A 20,066-nucleotide genomic window follows, 5' to 3' on the forward strand; every position below is an offset into this window, starting at 1 on the left:
CACCAATCTAATGCGGCAGGTTCGTGAATGTTCGAGTTCTATAGAACCTAGGATTTCCCGAGGTTCGATCAACTCCACTCAGCAGAGGAGACAACAGCAGTAACACCTCCAGTAAGGTTTTCCATCACCAAATTCAAAATAGAAATAATTTAGAAAAATGACAGGTACAGGTGCTTTATAGATTGGTGTAGGGAACCTTGCCTCACCAGCTGTTGCAAAACTACAACTCTCATCATACATAGTCAGTCAAAGCTGAAACTTTGGTTGTCCAGACATGATCGGAGTTGTAGTTCTGCAACAGCTGAAGAGCTTCCCTACCCCTAGGTAAGGTTTATATAAATGTGATATATATTTGGATAGGGCAGTTATTAAGGGGTTAAGTATGGAATAATGTAGAGCCAGACACCTAAATAGACATTGGACCCCAACTCTATTGTGTGCCCCCCCCCCATCCCAGACAAGTGTCACCCTGTACACCCCTGTCCCCCTCCCCTCCCCAGACTGTACACCCCTGATTGTCCTCCCCTTCCCACACACCTGTATCTTCTTTCTTCCTCCTCCATAGTGCAGTGTACATACAGGACCTGCGGTGACATCATAGTCACATGTCAAGGTCCCTCACCATCTCTTTACTGTATTGTCTCCTGGCTGCTGTTTAGCCCTAATTTGCGCAAAATCGTGGTAAAAACGCAGCGATTTTGGGTTGGATCTTTGAGAATTGTGAGTGTTGGAGCTTTGTATATTCTTTCTTTTCAGAATTCCAAGTGGAGCATGCATGGCCTGTAAGTCTCCATACATCTTTATGACAATCTTTTTAAGGAGAAACGAATCCTCTTTGGTCCTGTAACCCTAGGCCTCTAACTAGCCAGCCAGCACCCTGCTCTGTATTGATGACGGCCAATAACCAGAAACAGCTGTCTACAGATAGGTCTGTTATCCTGGAGAGATCTCTTGCTTTGCATACATTTACAGTCACGTTTTGAGCCTAAATGGCCTGTACAAAATATGTAATTTCAACAGATTTTTTAGTTGGCATTATACATTTTATAAACTATTATTTACCGGGGAAAACCTCATTTTTGCTTTTTTATTTTTTCCTTCTTGCCATATGAGGGCTTGTTTTTTGAGGGGCAAATTGTACTTTGTGTTGATACCCTTCATTTTACCATAAAATGTATTGCAAATGTAAAAAAAGAAAAGAAACCTACAATTTTAAGCATTTTTGTTTTTACGACATTCACTTACAATTACTTACATTCAGTACAATTACAGTGATCCAATTTATTTAGTTTTCTTTACATCTATGCTGTAATAGTTTTAATAGTGGCCATGGTAGCCTTTGGAAAGCCCCAGACTCTTCAGACCCTGAAAAGTGCTTGATGTGGCTTCTAGCTTTTTAGATGCTTCTGTCAGCATTGACAGGGGCATCTAGAGGGTTAAATAACTGGTTTCAGAGCATGCTACAAGGCTAGTTACTGGCTGTGGCTGTGCCTTCAGCAAGACAGTGTGGCATATCACACAGCTAGACATGTCCAACATTAGTTGTAAAAGCATGAATAGAACCCTAGACCAAATTTAGCATCAGTGACACCACCTTGATCATTGTGTTTGCTGTACGCATCATCCCCCACACAATTCAGCAGCTTTAGGATGCACCACCGTCATCATGGCTTCAGGTACCTGCGACACCTACCAGGAGCTTATTGAATCATTCCCTATCTAGCTGCTGTGCATACAACATTGTCATCCAGTCCTGCTGGCAGGTTCAACTGATTCATGTGAGGTGTATAGCTGCTTTAAAATGATATTGTCACCCCTTGCTCTATGTGCAGTTCTCCTTAAGCTTAGATGCTGCACATTCAATATATACTTGAATAACACCTGTCTGTGTCTTCTTTCTGCTCTAAAATTGTTTCATTTTATCGGTGAACAGTGGCAACTAGGTGGGGCTTCACAGCAGTTGGGTACCCCTCTACTGTATGGACAGTGTCATCCAGGCGATGGTTCATGGCAGTTGGCTTCCATCTCCCAGGTGGGAAAGTGCCCAACCGCTGTAAAGCCCCACCTAGGTGCCACAGTCCACCAATAAAATGAAGCGATTTTAGAGCAGAAAGAAGACACAGACAAGTGTTATACAGGTATATATAGTGTCTCGGTATGGGTGGTCCACTAAGCTATATTCCACCTGGATAAAGTGCCTCGGTCAGGTATCACACTAGTAAGGCGATGAAGGTGGTGTTCTGTGTTTCTCACTAGGTGTCATTCTCTGTCTTTTGTCAAAGTTCTTTGTATGTGCATAGCTGAAGGAGAGCATAAGGGGTAAACCTGCTAACCCCACTCCCGGAATGACCCAACTTCCAACACAAACCCCAATAAAACATAGACAACATTCTTGGCAGAAAATTTGGCAGCATAAGCTGCCCTTTATTAACCGTAAGGATACAACCGGGTAGGCCTGACACAAATCACGACCCTGCATACATTATAAACATATGCATGATAAATACATACATTATAAACATACATTGTCAGTACATGCACCACAAACATACATTACAGAACATACATTTTACATACACTACCAACAGAAACCCACTTTACGAAAACACAGGTTGGGTGGGTGGTATCTGGAAACCTTTTGTGTCTGACCAGGCTTACCTGTCCCCTTTTATACCTATAAGCCCTGCCCCCTCTGGACACCTTATACCTCCCCCAGGTATTCCCTCCGCATAGCTAATCCCTTTGTCCCCACTCAAAGCCCCCAGCTACATTCCCTCCTCCTGTCTTCCCTCTGGCAGCCATCTTAAACACACATAGTGTATCTCTATATCACCATGCTGGACCCAGTACCTATCCTCATAACCCCCTAAGAACCACCTGGCCGTGGTCGCAGAGACCCCCTTATGGCTCCTCGCTGGGAGGCCCCTTCACCCCAACTCGTCGCTCTATGGGTTAAAGTTTATTGACATGAGTCATCTTGTTATCCAATTACAGGTACAGATGAGTTTCCCTCTCTTTTCCCCATATTACACTTCTTCTCTGTCCTCTTTCCAGCATCCCACCAAACAGAGAGCGCCTTGGGTACCCCTATAAAAGGGAGTCAGTGCCTGGTAGGAAATGACCCCCAGCAAGACAGTATCTTGCAGACTCTGCATGGATATTCTGGGAAGCCTCGGAAAGTCTGCTTCGCCGAGTTGTAAGGCGTGGGGCTACCAGCTTGCCTTTCACTGATCTAGTTGGAAAGAAAGGTTCAGACAGCAGCCTGTCTATACGCTTCCACTCTCTCTTCTACCTGTCTACTACTACCCCCCGGCAGAATACATTGCTGCCTGGACAAGCCCCCCCAAGACAGACCCTACTTTTACTTCTACCTCAACTTCTCTTCACTCTTTACCTTCGGTCTCACCTGCACCTGTGTGAGTTTTGCCTTAACCTGTATTGCACTGAAGATCTAAAGTAAAGCTGTTCTTTCGGTTAAGCTCTGCACCCTGTCCTATTTTTGTTGCCGCACCTGCACCTACACCTTGCACTTGGGCTATCTCCTTTTTCAGGCGCAGTGCCCATGTGTCCGGGGGTAGAATCCAACACCACTCCTGGCCACCATGACAAGTGCTCAAGTGACCCCATGTCCACCTAGCTGCCACCCCCACCTTGCAGCTGCCAAGGCCATGGCATATATTAAATGTGCAACATTTAAGCTTGTGGATGGTGTGGAGAACCACACATAGAGTAAGGGGATGACAATATCACTTTAAGATTACATTCGGCCACAATGAATCAAATGCTAGTCAAGGGTTTAAGTGTTTCACTTATAATGTTATCCATTTCACAGAATATAAAGTTTTAGCTAGGAGTAAAAAGCACATAGTTGATAGTATTGAACTGCTGACAACCCTTTTATCTTCCCTCTGTTAAGTGCTTACAAACATTGGTAAAGGCAATATGGAACAGTTTCTGATATTCTGTTTATGAATATTTTTTTTCCTATTGTCGAGAAATATAAAAATTCAGGATACGGGAGTAAGAAGTGCTTAGAACAATATGTCTCTGCTTCCTACCCCCTGTTGTTTAATTTCTGCAACAGTTTTTACTTTACCTTATGTAAATATGGAAGGCATTTACAGTACATTAGGATTACAGTGATGCAACTATGGAGAGCAGATGGAAATATTGAAGAAAAACATGCTTTTAATGGCAGGTAATGGCATAACTTGTAAGGGGGTTAAACTTTTTACACCCCTCCTTACATAAAAAAACTGAGAGAATATCTCTGTTGGAAAACATTTATACTATTATTATCATATGCTGTGTATAATGTATTTCACACTCTAAGATCCTTCTACATGGGGCAATTATTGGCATCAAACATTCCTAGAAATGCTCATTGGACTAATAATCGGGCTGTGTAAAAGTGCCAGTGATCAGCTGAGGAGCAGGGAAATGCCTGCTCATCACTGATAGGATCTTTTGTGTGCCATTTCTTTGTGTAAACAGGAGAAGTGTGGCCAATAACATTATTAATGGCCGCACAAACGATGCAGTGATTGCTCCTGTGGCATGGCCGCTTGATTTATTGTGCCTAGTAAAAGCACGACAAGCGAGTGCCAATCTAAAATCAAAAACAAATGGAAAAAATTGGCAGATTTGTTCTTAACCACCAATCACAGCTCTGCTTTAATTTTATGAGAGCAACATACAAAATCAAACCTAGGCTGTGATTGGTTGGTAGAGGCTTCGTGTGATCTGAAGGCCCGAGTCCTTTAGAGAGAAGCATCAGGATTGTACGTGTACTGCATTCATTCTCATCAGAGGATAAAGTGGCAAGGTGACATTTCATTCTAATAAGAGACTTGATACCCCGTGGTCAGATCACCTTAGTGGTTGGATCACCTCCAATCAGATAGTCATTCCCCTAACTTTACAAGATGGGAAAACCCCTTTAAAACATGAACTAAACTTAACCGAAATATTTTCACGTTACATGTACAAAATATATTTATTTATTGAAATGAATCAAATTAAAATTATGCAAATCCCCAAAACACGTAACTTTGTTTTACAATCTCTGTCTCTTTCCCCATGTGTCCTACATATATCGCTGTGTTCTAATTGTAACTAACACAGATCATTCAACAGTCTTAGGAACACTACTTTACATCAAATGACATTTATTTGCTTCTTTATATTCGCTCATTATAAGTTGTAAACGTTTAATGTGCAAAAATAAAAGCATTATAAAGAATATAAAATAAAGTGTAAAGCGTGGCTTAAAAAGGATTTCCTGTCCGATAAAAAAAAAATCCCTAGTTGATATAAATCAGTGAGCTGTGAAATGTTTTACAAAATATACTGTTAGTTCAATCTGTTTCTGGTTACAAAGAGTTTCTATAGAGGGAGAAGGATGTCATTGAGCTTTTTTTTTAGTCTTGAATGGAAAGTCCGCCTGTTTATGTATTAGAAGCCAAATAGGGGACAATGTACTTTATAAGCAGGTAGACTTGCCCGGACCTATCTGATTTAAGAAATAAAATAATTCTGAAGCGTCTCATTCCTCCTTTTGATATATAAATAAATTATTGCGAGCCAAATGTTGACAATGGGGTTTGTCCATACACAGTTTGCCCTAGTAGAGTCCATACAATAATTTGCTTTAGAGTTAGGCCACTTACATAAGTCACACTCCCTGTCTCTTCTATATGATTCTCCAATGTGTGAGATGCAGCCTGACCCTGCTCTCCCCTGCAATCCTGCTTGTAAAAGTTAACAGGGAGAAAAGAAGACCACCTACCTCTTGAAACCAAGAGACATCATGGTGAATGTAGGTTGTATATATATATATATATATATATATATATATATATATATATTTTTTTTGTGGGAAAACAATCAGTATAACTTGTAACTTGTTGATTGAAATCCCCGATCATTCTGTGTTATGGAGTCCAATGGACAGTGTTGCTCAATGAATTGGACTCTTTAGCATGGAAAAGTCAAAGATTTCAATCAATAAATTACAAGCTATACTGTACTTAATTGTTTCCCATAAATCTGCTCAGCTTCTCCTGCTCTATAACATGATGCTGATAGCCTAGGTAGCATTTTCATGGTGACGGGTTTTCTGTAACTGTCATTTCAAATAACTTTGGAGAAATCAATAGTACAAGCAATTTTAAGAAACTCTGTAATAAGTTTAGACAAAAGAGCTTCCTTCTGTACTTACAAGATCATTGTTAAGCCTACCCCTCACTACTTATCTGTTGCAGAGATGGGTTTGCAGTGTCCATTATAACCTATGGAGAGGTAAGGGCCGAGGAGGATAAGTGAACAACAAGAGGAAAGAAACAGCCCATGTACAGGAGCTAGCACAGAACAACATTCTGCAATCTTTTCTCATCAAGCCCGGAGCAGTCTGACCTCTGAATCCAGCGTTTTATTTGCCCAGAGAGTCTCCAAACTGCAGGACTGGTTCTCTCCTCTTCCTGCTCACGAATGCCCCTTGGCCCCTCCCCTTTCATAGGTTATAATTGACACAGCAAACCTGTCTTCACCTTGCTTCTCTGTAATGGATTTGAGGTGTAGTACCTGAGCTATTGCAAAGAAATTTAATGCTTGCCACCCTAACTAACCATCTGATGTGGCACAGTTGGTGATTTTTTTTTGACAATTTTCACCAAACAGGTTAGACAATGCAACAACAATGGATATTCTGGCATTCTTTCAGGACCACACATTGACCCTTCATGCTTGTGTAGCCAGTTCAGTTGAGGTGTTGCTCATGAATAAGCAAAGAGGATCACCTTCATTATTTAAACAATGGGAATCACATTGAGAATTTCCTATAATGGAAAGTTGTTATGTTCTATGTCAAAGGAAAATTGTTAATAACTTTGGCAAAAATTAAGGTGCATCACATTTAAGCCACAGATTTAGAATTCTCTGTCAGATACTGTACATATGTCACATGTACCTCTTCCCTTCTAAAATATAAACTTGTTTCCAGGATTTCGGCTTTCAAAAATTTGTGTTTTACCCCAGAGAGCGATGCAGGGTAGCAGAGAGAGGCGCAGGCAAAATAGTAAAACCTGTACAAGAGTAAAGCTAGGGCCTTGTCTGGACTGTGCTGCTTTTGCACTAAGGTAACTAAACACAGTAGTGTGATGACCCACAAGTGGCTGTAATACCACAGCTACAAGAATTCCATCAGGGTCATTGTGGGCTGCAAAGTAACCAGTTACTTTATCCCTAAGGGGCCTTTTACACACACAGATATCTGACAGATCTTTGAAGCTAAGGCCAGGAACCATAAACAGACAACAGGTCATAAAGGAAAAACTGAGATTTCTCCTCTTTTCAAATCCATTCCTTGCTTTGGCTTAAGAAATCTGTCAAATATCTGTGTGTGTAAAAGAACCCTAACAGAGCAAAACTATGCAGAGCAACACACTGATTTATAGTCACGTCTCTTATCATAGCTGAAGACTCTTTGGGGGAGAGAAGGCCAGACAGGGACGACACATTGGAAGTGCACAGGTGGGAACATTTGCTACATGTTCAAGGGAAAGAATAAAACATCTCTGCTCAGTGTCGGACTGGCCCACCAGAGGACCAGAGGATCCTCCGGTGGGCCCCCAGCTTTAGAACCTGCATCAACACTGACTGACATGTTGTTTTTTACAGGTTCTTCATTGGTGGGCCTCCAGGATCATTTCCTCTGGTGGGCCGCAGATACCCCAGTCCGACACTGTCTCTGCTGCTCATTTATAACAGAAATAAAATGATATTCACAGGACTGTAACCACTGCCTGTACAGAGATAGCTTGTAGCTTCATGAGGGGATCTATGTCCTTCCTGTCACACAGGCCACCCTCTACCTCATTGTGGTGTCCCACTAGGGGTGTTACTATTATCCACACTATTCATAAAAGTCTGTACTTTTTCTAGTCCTATTGCAGCTGAAGTGTTACTTGAGATGACCACTAGATGTCGCTGTATTGTATAACTAAAGAGTGGAAGCTGCACGGCTGAAGTGTCTCAAAGGGTTATTGTATTTATTTATGCAGGATTCTGTAGACCAGTAGGATCTTTCCTTTCTTTTCTCCCATAGACTATAATGGGATTAGATATTCGATCGAATAGTCGAATATCGGTAGCTATTCAAATCCAATCCAATCGAATCGAATATTTTACTATTCGCTCATCTCTAGTGATTCTATAACAGCGATTATATACCCCCATCAGCACAATATAATATTATTTCAGTATATAAGGTTTTGGGATCAGTAATATTCAGTGATTAGCAAGTTCCTGTTTTCTTCCTGTGTCCAAGGAGGCTTGTTTTTATAAAGTATTCTGGCCCAACATCTAATAGCCGAAAATACATCTTGTGCAGTGTTCCTGATGCGTGCAAATAAAGGATCTTAAAGTAACTGGACCCTCTGTTTAAGCTCTGCCACAATTGAAACTGCACTCTTCTGTAGAAAACACACCTGCACAGGCTCTGCGGCAGATGGTGAAGTCTGCAGATATGGACTGTAGCCAAGCTGGGGGTCTCATACTTAACCTGATAATAAAGTTCACTTGTAGTAACAGTATGCTTCTCCTGAAAATACCACCCAAGCACTTAGTATTTTATTAACCTACTTCAAAATGACAAAAGCATGTTTCAAATTTATGAGGTGGACCAGGGCAATATTTACCAGACTGCTGTGAATCCTTTTAACAGTTACTTGAATTACATTTTAGAATGGTCACATGCAATGGTGACTAGGGCTTAAAGGGAATCTGACAATCAAGCAGGGAGGGTGGAGAGAGGAGACATTCCAGCTTTCAGCTGATCAGGAGCTTGGAAAAGCCTCTTTGACTCCTTGTACCAGACAATAAAAGCATATCTCTATATTCTGGAAGCACAGCTGGATATATATATAAAAAAAAATCTCATCTCAGTGACCCAAGAGCTATCTAACAGTATCAGCAGCTTGGAACATATACTACAGCTGATAGATTCCCTTGAAAACATAATAAGCCTATGTTTTCACTATGATTTTCAATGACGGCTGTTTGATACTCAAAATCGCATATTTTGATGTTATTTGATAGTATGTGAACATGGCCCTATATAGGTTACTTTGATGTCAGGACATTTGTACAGAATGTATAGTGTATCTATCAATACTTGTGCATCTGAATGCATTAATAGGAGCACTTCACCCAAATCTAAATGCATATGACATGTTCTTGAAGTAAATATTTATGATATATGGCCGTTATTAATCAACTTGACCATAGTAAATAAATAAACCATAAATAAAGGCCGATATTATGCAACAACGGACAATATTTGCACCTAATTTTACATTGCGTGAACATACTGTAGCCTAGTTCTTCTCCCGTCCCTCTTGAATTTCTCAGGGAGCTGGATGGGAGGCTCAGGACGTGCCAGGGAGGTCATAGTGAGCTGAGAGGCGGCATTACCCTCTCAGCCATCTCCTGCACCATATTGTTGAGCCGCTGCATTTGGTCATAGCTTTCATGGTGACCGTGAGGCAAAATAAGCTGGCTGGCTATTCTGTCAGGACAGGGGAGGTAGGGACAAGACAGTAAGCCCTGATGCTGAGCCCACCCACTGTCCCTACCTACTTGCCTCAAATGGCCCTAGGTAGCCGCGGACAACCACGAAGGCGGTCCCTGCACTAGTATAGATATATTCGATAAATATTCGATAAGCGTTCAAATCCCCTTTCCCTTTCCCAGAGGTGTCATTGTGGACTTGGTGACCTTCAAGTGGTGGAATAGATGTTTTTCAATAATCGAATACTTGTTCCCATAGACTTTAATGGGATTGAATATTCGATCGAATAGTTAAATATCAGGGAGATATTTGTACGAATATCAAATATTCGAATATTTCACTATTCGCTCATCACTACTATCTATGTATCTGCTGAATGATGCATAGTATAAATCTGAGCCATGTCCCCTAACTAGCAGCCAGTTATATTTTATTTTATGTGACTTGGCTACAGCTTCAATAAGCAATGAGCAGGTTCATGAACTATCTGACTTTCTGCTGAAAGAGGCCACGACCGAGCAGGCAGGCCCTGGTGCTAAACACTGCTATGGCCATTATTTGTTACATTCTGCACAGCCAGCATATTTTCGTTATGAAAGTATTACAAACATTGTGATGAATCCATATTTTATATCCCAAGTATTAATATACTGTATATTTGAATTTGCATTAATCTCACACGATCCATCTGTTAAAATGGAGCTAATTATGAGCATGCATATTTTAATGGAGGCTAGCAATTGCAAAAGCACAAGCCATACAGATAGGTCAGGCAGAAAGTTGGTATGGTAAACAGATTTGTATCAAGTGTAATCAATGCAATTAGCAAGATGTTTCCTGTGGTGAGAAAGACAAGGTGAAATGGAATGGCTGACTAGAGAGATACCAACTGCTGTTAAAGCTGGAACGTTAATCATCAGAAATCTCTGTATATTCAAAACAATCTTCATAGTTATGACTTCCGTCCTCTTACATTCATAAAAGTAGTGTTAGTTCCCTCAGCGCAAAACATCAACTCAAACTTTCTGAGATTTGTTTTCATGTTTCGTCCAAGTTTTTCTTATGCAATACTTTGACTATAACTTTTTTGGGGAAAGTCTGGAGTGACGTGAGGAAATATAGTAACTTTGAACATCATCTATTTCATCTAATAAAAAAATCAAATGACACCCAAGGAAAGAAAAAATAAAAACTCTGTTGAAAGACATAGCAGGGAGATTTCTAGAAATTTGCCATGTTTTGTTGCACTGTAACATTCTGATCTACAGCTCAGTAATAGAAAATATGACACAAAGTTTGCAAACCTCTAGATTTGAGAGACTTATGCTACGTTTACACGGGGCGATAATTGGCCCGATCGCACGATTAATGATTTCGCAAGAACGATGTGTTTTCCATAATGATCAGTGTTTAGACGGAACGATAGATCATATGGAAAAATCGTTTTGCGATCGTTTTAAGATCGCTTAAGCTGGCCGTAAGCCCGCCCGCCCGCAGCCCTGCCCCCCGCCAGCAGCCCGCCCCGCCCGCAGCCCGGCCCCCTCTTCTCCGCCGCCCGGCCCCGCATCCTACAGCAGCCAATCAGTGCTGAAGAGGAGCACTGATTGGCTGAAGAGGAGCTGTTTGAAATTCCCGGCTCCCCTCTTCTGCCAATCAATGCACTGAAGAGGGGAGCCGGGAATTTCGAACACCCGCTACGTGGGGGTGATGATCGGGCCGGGGGGAAGGGGTTGGGGCAATCGAGGCGGCAGGGGTGGCGATCGAGCCGGCGGGGGGGCGATCGATCCTGCGCAGGGGGCTGTAGGATGCATGAGGAGCGGGGGCCGGGCTGCGGGCGGGCGGACGGAGTAACACAAAAAGCAAACAAACAGCCAGCACTCTACTAACACTTGTTTACACTATGCAGTTTGCACGCTGTCATGGCATACAGACAAAAACAGTAAAAAGCTGCCACAACCTGTAAGTGTCAGGACTTACCACTATACTCCCTCCAGCATACACACAATAAAAACTTGTCCTAAAGTTTTTTGTCAAATAAAAAAATCAAATGTACCAACTCACCATGTTAAGTTGGACCCCAGAGATCTGGTCCCTATACTAGCAATGGCCTGTCTCGCACTATGGGGGAGATTTATCAAACTGGTGTAAAGTAGAATTGTCTTAGTTGCCCCTAGCAACCAATCAGATTCCACTTTTCATTCCTCACAGATTCCTTGAAAAATGAAAGTTGGAATCTGATTGGTTGCTAGGGGCAACTGAGACAATTCTACGTTACATTAGTTTGATAAATCTCCCTCTATAAGTCTACAAAACTGAGCATACAGGATCCAACTAAACTTTGTGTAAAACACCCTGTGTGATGCTGTTACCTAACTCTCTGAATGTCGTATCTTTGTAAAGTTATGGTGACCTACAGTAACTCCTTTCTACAATACATATTGAGATAATTACATGTTAATAAACTTATACAAATAGGGGCTTCATTCTCTGCCCAAACTTAGGAAAACTCAACTTCCGTACACTGCAAATTCCCCCTCTTGAAATTAGCAGTCCTCTGTGGCTGGTTAGGATGAGAAAGCATGCTGAAAAACAACTATACTCTCATAAACAAATACACTTTGGGGGGATTTATGAAGACCGGCGTAGCAGTACACCAGTCTTATATTAGGCCCCGTTCCCTTTTCCCCGGCAAGAATTAGTGTATCCGGCTTCCACCAGGTGTAGATTTGGATCATGATTTATGCCTGCGAGCAGGTGTAAATCATGATAAATGAGGTGCAGGAGGAGGCCACACCTCGTCCCCGACTTGCCACGCCCCCCAAACTCCCCCAGCCCGCCCATCAATATAAATAGCAACAAGTGCAGTAAAAATTGAGTGAAATATACTCAATAGATAATGAAATACTGACATATAATTTTATTATATCATATAGCAGTATATCAATATTATACTGCTACACATGCAAATGTATTATAATAATTATGTATAACAAATAAAATTATAATCACAGTACCCACTGCCTGTACAAAGAGAAACTGCAGCCTCATGAGGGGTTTTTGGTCTTTCCTCTCACATAGTCCACTCTCTACTTTATAGTGTTCAGCAGCCTGGAAGTAGTCACTCACTGTCACTGTCTGTCACTGCTGCTTGTCTTCAGTCCTGTCCTGGTGGGCCAAAAAGTGTCCTCCAGCTGCTGTAGCCTCCATGCGCTTCTCTATTTCCTCCTCTCATCACACAAGGCTCTGCAGATTATCTCACCATCATTCATGTGCTGCTCTACCTCATCCTCTCATCACACAGGGCTCTGCAGATTATCTCACCATCATTCATGTGCTGCTCTACCTCATCCTCTCATCACACAGGGCTCTGCAGATTATCTCACCATCATTCATGTGCTGCTCTACCTCATCCTCTCATCACACAGGGCTCTGCAGATTATCTCACCATCATTCATGTGCTGCTCTACCTCATGATTGAAACCTTTAAGTATATTAAAGGAATAAATAAGGTTCAAGAGGGGAGTGTTTTTAGTAAAAAAAAAAATTCAAGAACAAGAGGACACAGTGAAAGATTAATTGGGGAAAAGATCAGAAGCAACGTGAGAAAATATTATTTTACTGAAAGATACCTGGAACAAACTTCCAGCAGAGGTGGTTGGTAAATCTACAATAACAGAATTTAAACACGTCTGGGATAAACATACATCTATCCTAAGATAATAAGAAAGAAAATACTAAAAGGGCAGACTAGATGGACCCAGTGGTCTTTTTCTGCCGACAATCTTCTATATTTCTATGTTTCTATCACACAGGGCTCTGCAGATTATCTAACCATCATTCATGTGCTGCTCTACCTCCTCCTCTCATCGCACAGGGCTCTGCAGATTATCTCAGATAATCTGCAGAGCCCTGTGTGATGAGAGGAGGAGGTAGAGCAGCACATGAATGATGGTGAGATAATCCGCAGAGCCCTGTGTGATTAGAGGATGAGGTAGAGCAGCACATGAATGATGGTGAGATAATCTGCAGAGCCCTGTGTGATTAGAGGATGAGGTAGAGCAGCACATGAATGATGGTGAGATAATCCGCAGAGCCCTGTGTGATGAGAGGATGAGGTAGAGCAGCACATGAATGATGGTGAGATAATCCGCAGAGCCCTGTGTGATGAGAGGATGAGGTAGAGCAGCACATGAATGATGGTGAGATAATCTGCAGAGCCCTGTGTGATGAGAGGATGAGGTAGAGCAGCACATGAATGATGGTGAGATAATCTGCAGAGCCCTGTGTGATGAGAGGATGAGGTAGAGCAGCACATGAATGATGGTGAGATATTTAATCACGGTTTGGAAGGGGGGTGGTCTTCTCAAATATGTGGTCTACTCAGGTGGTTTCACTGTATTTGGGAATTACATAAATAGGTTTTCCTTAATAAATTGCTAAAAATTCCAGAAAACGTTCACAATTTGTAAAGGTATATATAGATGTAGTCACTGCCAACATGACTGGGTTTATTGTCACTTCTGCAATACATCTGCAGCATGTCTGGATGTGTGTAGTAGTACTGAGAGAAGATAGCACTCTGTTGGTCAGGGTGTTCGAGGCAGGAAAATCCAGAGAGAACGTAGAAATGATTTCTCACACTCACCGAATGTAGTTGTAGATGCCATATGCCATGCTGATGAAGGCCAGGGTGGCCAAAACACATACTTGACTTGTATTGATGTGTAACACACAGAGTAAATAGGCAACAACATTTGGTAAGTGCCAGGAACCATACCATGACTGGATAATACCATTGAGATGATATGAAACACTGAGGCAGGCGTAATTCCGCCTATTTTACTCTGTGTGAACATACCCTAATTGTAAGTACAGTTCTGCTAAGGACAATAGACACAAATATGATACAGTAGTCTCTCAAGTAACAGTGGTACCAGCTTCTCGTATTTTGAATATACAATGACTTATCCTGGGCCACCAAGAGGATCTAGCTGATCATCAAGAACATTCACTGGTAAAACCCTTTTATATCTGAAGCGCATGAACTGGCAGGTACAGGTAAACAATAAAAGCTACAGTAGGTGTAAACCATTGGATTGGAGAGATGGTGCTGCACCCAGATGTAAGATGAATGGACATTTATTTTTTTCAAGCACAGAAACAAGGTGTTACCTGATTGTTCCGATCTCTTCTTCAGGTTAGTGCTGAGCACTTGTCGGAGAAGAGATTTTTTCGATTTCGAAACTTGTTCTCTCGGTGCTGAATATTTTCGGTCTGGGTTCAGCACCATCTCTCCGGTGGAGATCTTTTACACATAGCTTATATTATCTCTGTATAGTTCAGGTCTGCATGTTCTGTGCAGTCTGAAGTTTCTGGCCTCAACATAAAATATGATTTATAGCTTTTACCAGCTATTCCTGAGTTATGTATGTAAGGACTTGGTTTCTCTCTAATAGTTTTCTGCTTGCTGTTCTTTTTCCTTGTTTTCTTACTTTTGGATGACATCTTAGGGGCTGTGGAACCAATTATTAGTTTTCCATAGAGTTATGGTCTCAAGTTACATAGTTTTTAACTTACAATGTTTACTACAGAACATATTGATATCATAACTTGAGGGACCACAGTTGCGTCTTGGCTGTTCTGTTCTGTTGTGTTAAAGGAAAATTCATAAATAAGGATACTATAAGTATTTGTTCCCATCCAGATGTTTCATGTTATTAAATGCTTATTAGTGATTTATAAAATCTAATACATAGATAAAGGGAACCTAAATTCTTAGGTTAAAATCAAGAGTACTCAACTAAAAATTAAAGAAATCAGATGCTTCTTATTTGACTTATTTGAAAATAGTGGGGTTCAGCCTTTCTACTGTAAGATTACTGGCTGTACATAGCACATAGCAAGGGGTATGCTGGCAGCAGAAGACAACACACATTTAACCCCTTCCCCCAGGGACGTCATGAAAAGCAGTGCCAGAACGCATCATGACATCCCTGGATGTCATGGTTTCCCTGCCTCCCCCCGCTGTCCCTATCTGAGATCGGGCAGCAGGAGAAGGCTGTGTCACACAGCCTCCTCCTGCTGCCACTGCCCGGAGGGGAGCCGCGCAAGCCCCGGGCAGTTAACCCCATGGGGCAGTTAACCCTATGGGGGGATCTGACGTCTCCTGCCGATCGGGTGGTGGGAGGAGGTTGCAGCACATTGCCTCCTCCTGCCATCACTGTTGTAATCCTCCCCCCAGGCCCCCCTTGTATGTATCCTTATCCCAGGGACATATTTATCCTTATTGATTAACCTCCTGATGAACTCCTTGAGATTTAATTGCTGAGGAGGGAAACGCGTAGAGGTATAAGATGGGGTCTGGATAGGATCGCATCTGACTGTAACATGATGATGTGATCCCTGTCTGTATGAGCCCTCATAGGAATTTTTCAATGGCCTTGTGTCTTGGGACAGGCACAGACTAAGGAGAGCCAGGTCTGTATTAAGGGCTGACTAGGGCATTTTCCCAGCTAACAAGGTTTTTTTAATTTTTGAGGTACAGTAATCAATGTGACTCACTGTGGGATTTTTTGTTTCCCAGACCATCACTGAGTTTGGGGTCGGCTGACCTTGAAAACATCAGAACCGTAAGTCCTACTGTCTCTGTCCCTACTCTGCATTATCAAGTAAGTGTGGCCATTGATTGTGATGTGGTAGAGTTTTCTAATTTATGTTTTGTTGTAAGTCCATATATTTTAAGAGTAGTATTAAAAGTTATGTTTTAGACTGATATAGAATAATCACCCTGCCACAAGGCAAAACATTTTTCATGAATATCTTGAGAAACAAAATGAAGTTTGAGTTGTTGAATTTACCACTAAGTCCTTCAAGTAGATTATGTCATCTGAAAACTGAAAATCATGTTTGGTTAGAAATGTTCCTCAAGTCAGAGCTATACTGTAAAGAAATTACTTTACATGACAAGGACTTAGTTGTCTTTTTGATGCACACACCAATAATATAATTTCCATGAAAAGTAACTAAAATTAGGATTTATCATAGACCATTAATGTTCATTAGTGATAAGCAAACCTCCAGCACACTTGAGTTCATCTTGGGTACATTTATTATGCATTTAATTATTAGCTGTATCGATTTTTTTCTAGGCAGTCTTATGGCTGCATCAAACTTCTCCAGCCACCGGTAATCAATTGCAGAGCATTTGGGTTCAGATCAACCCTAGCGTGCTCATCTCTAATGTCCATCTGTGTTAGGCTGAGTTCACACATTATTGTATATGTTGTGCATATTTTGGTCAATAAATTTTAATTAAAACCAGGTTTTGGCTTCAAATAACAGCCAGAATGAGAACGAAACACTGATTAGTATACTGTGTATGAACCCAGCCTTTTTTACCTTGGCTAACCTCACTCATGTATGCTCATTACAATAGCCGAGTCCATTATGTATGAACAAAGAAAGACCAATTCCCCAGCTATTAAAACAGGTAAAAATGGACTAAAACAGATATTTCACTGAAAAACAAACAGAGCACAAATGTCTTTTCCTTTAACATAATAACAGTCATTGAAATGACAGGATGTTGGTTGTCGATGGTTGTAGACAAGGTACACAATATTTAAATGTAAAGTAGGGCAGAACAAGAGGATGGCCATCTACCGATGCCAAACTAATTAATCTAAATCAGAATCTCTGATTAGTACTCTTTATTTTAACTCCAGGAGGCCTGGAACTCAGATACTGCTCCATATTCCTGGCAGTTCTCTCTATATACAGAAAGCATCCCTGTGAATTTAACTTAAATCTGAAAGTAGGGCAGCCTATTCCCCACTGAGAGTTACATGTTGGCACTATGATTGACCAAAAAAAGATAGAAAAAAAATTATTATTTATCTATTGTGTAGAAAACTAAAACATATTGACTGATTATATTTCTCTTTGGAAAAAAGTGGTAGAAACTACAGTCAACAACCGGACATTTTGTTAAGTCCCTAAAGCTGCACATTTTAATGTTATTGTAAAATGCAAAATGTCATTCTGAGCTGGTGTCAAATTAAAATTGGTGCATTAGCAAAATATTACTTATCATGTACGGACTGATATAAAAATACATCATGTCTGACTTTTTCTTTCTGTTCATAACTTTTCCAGAAGGAAAGGTGTTCCAATAAATATTCATTCATCCTATAAAGATCTATAGTTTGCACAGTTTTTGAATTCTTAGATTGCAGTTTTACACATATCACTTTCATAGTGGATCCGCCAAAATGTCTACTTATGCTGCATACAGGGGATTATTAGTGTTCCTGTGAAGATATAAAACTTTTAACATATCGCAGAGACATGTCAAAGATATGATTATTTGGGCTCTTGAGTGTTCAGGCCCCCACCATTCTCTAGATATAGGTGGGAGAAGCTTGCAGCGGAGCAGTTCTTTCTCCAGCTTCCTGAGATCTCTGTCTTGCTGTTTGAGCTCAGCTCCTTAGACTTATAACAGAGTTTGTCTTGTGCAGAAAGATGGGGATTGCTGGGAGCTGAAGAGAGAGAAGAGCTCAGCTGTTTGCGTTTGCCTGTTATATCTAAAGATCTCAGCGGTCTGAACATTTAGACCCCAACTAATCAGAACCTTCCACACGTCAAAAATTTTGTGGCAAGGAGAAGTTAAAAGAATGATTTTGGGTCACGTGTTACAAATTAATTTCCACACCAGAACCAAGCAGTCTGGATCAAGAAGGTTCTCAGACAACAGGTGAAAAAATACTGAAAAAGCATACAACATTGCCTACCTGTTTGCTGCAGTTCTAAAACCACCAATGTATGGAGTCCTCTACTCAACTAGGCCATCCCACCCTGCCTACTCCTCTTCCACAGTACTCTTGCTAGTTCCCCACCCAGAGCTGCTCCAAAACATTACATAACATCTTTATAAACTGTTTATTGATTCACTGTCTGCCCAAAAAAATTCCAAAGTGCAAAAAAGCTGATTTCTAGTCACATCAAATCCAGAAAAATTGTAGTAAAAAGTGTTTAAAAACTTACATATATGCAATCAAGATACTGATAAAAAGTACAGATCGTGGTGCTAAAAATGACACCTCACACAGCCCCATAGACTAATAAATAAAAACGTTATAAGGATGGTAATATAGTAATTTTAATATTTGTTGTAATCATAACGACATGGGGAACATAGATCATATTTCTGTTTTACCATAGGGCTAATGGTAACACAAAACCTTCTCAAAAAAAAAAAAAAAAAAAAAAGGGTTTAATTTTATATTTCACTGCACAAATAATTTTTTTTCTTGTTTTTCAGCATATTTTATGGAAAAATTAAGTCTGTCATTGCAAAGTACAATTAGTGGTGCACAAAGTGCTTATGTGGGTCTGCAGGTGAAAAAATGCAGGCGCTATGACTTTTTAAACAGGAGGAGGACAAAACAGAAGCACAAAAATGAAAATTGTCTTGGTCCTTAGGGGTTAAGCCCATGATAAGTCACTTGTAAAAAAACACTTGTAATCAGGGTTTATTATTATTAGTAACTTTTAATTGTTACTTGGAAAAGCGTCCATATTAAAGTTTTCCTACAAACACAAAAAGAGTCTGGTGACTGCCGTAGTGGTGACGCGATAAAATAAAACTTGGTATAGTGTAATTTGAATAATAAATCTCTTTTCGTAGATAAAGGCCCTGTAGCACATAGCAAGTAGTCCTTTAGAGTTTCTGTATAAAATAGTCACCAAACCTCATCCTTTATAAAAGATGACAGTAACAATCACAGTAGCAGTGAGTTTTTAATGCACTAAACCCCAACAAATGAAAACCTCCCATAACAATAGGCTGTTTTACTGACACATTTGTGGTCTAATGATCAGGCACATACACCTAAAATAAAGTTACTATAAAAAATTTTTTTAATGTTGCACCACACATGAACTTAAAGGGGTATTCCAGGGAAAATCAATAATTTAGCAAAGGAAAGGGTTAACCAAGGTTAACCCTTTCCTAATATACTTACCTGTCCTTTAATAGCCCCCCAAAGAGATCTCCGGTCCGGTCACGTGATCTTCCAGCTTGTGGCTCGGATCCTCTTCTCCTTCCGGTTCGGTGACGTCACCCGGCCGGCGTCCGCTCTCCGTCTCATTAGCAGCAGAGCACTGAACCCTGACTGGCTTGGTAGCGTGTAGCCAATCAGGGTTCAGTGCTCTGCATCCCCACCACGCTTCAGAGTGGGGGTCCCCTGAGGCTGCAGTAAATTATCAGGGGTCGTCGGGCTCAGTGCCGGTCACCAGTTACATGGGCCGGCACTGCACTACAGCAGGTGAATGCAGGGTCTGGCGTCAATCATCACTCCGCAGAACCCCCCCCCCACATTGTCAGCGATGCCGACCGAGTCCCGGGAGGGGATGCGGCGGGCGGCATTACTTCATTCATAGCTACCAGACACCCGGATGCCCGCCGCATCCCTTCCCCCCAGGGACTCAGGGTCGGCAT

The 20,066-nt window shown here is 41.2% G+C and overlaps 1 long non-coding RNA gene across 2 annotated transcripts in view; it reads left to right on the forward strand.

The window, feature by feature from the left end:
- Positions 1–2,045: 2,045 nt before the first annotated feature.
- Positions 2,046–20,066, forward strand: part of LOC138797515 (uncharacterized) — a 71,629-nt gene continuing 53,608 nt past the window's right edge. Inside the window, exons 1-2 of one of the 2 annotated variants that reach the window (XR_011363943.1) lie at positions 2,046–2,138; positions 16,152–16,236. This is a non-coding gene — a long non-coding RNA (uncharacterized lncRNA). The remainder of the gene's footprint in view (positions 2,139–16,151; positions 16,237–20,066) is intronic. The other variant, XR_011363944.1, reaches the window with a different exon arrangement.

This window comes from Dendropsophus ebraccatus, chromosome 7, assembly GCF_027789765.1.
Source record: "Dendropsophus ebraccatus isolate aDenEbr1 chromosome 7, aDenEbr1.pat, whole genome shotgun sequence".
NCBI lineage: Eukaryota > Metazoa > Chordata > Amphibia > Anura > Hylidae > Dendropsophus > Dendropsophus ebraccatus.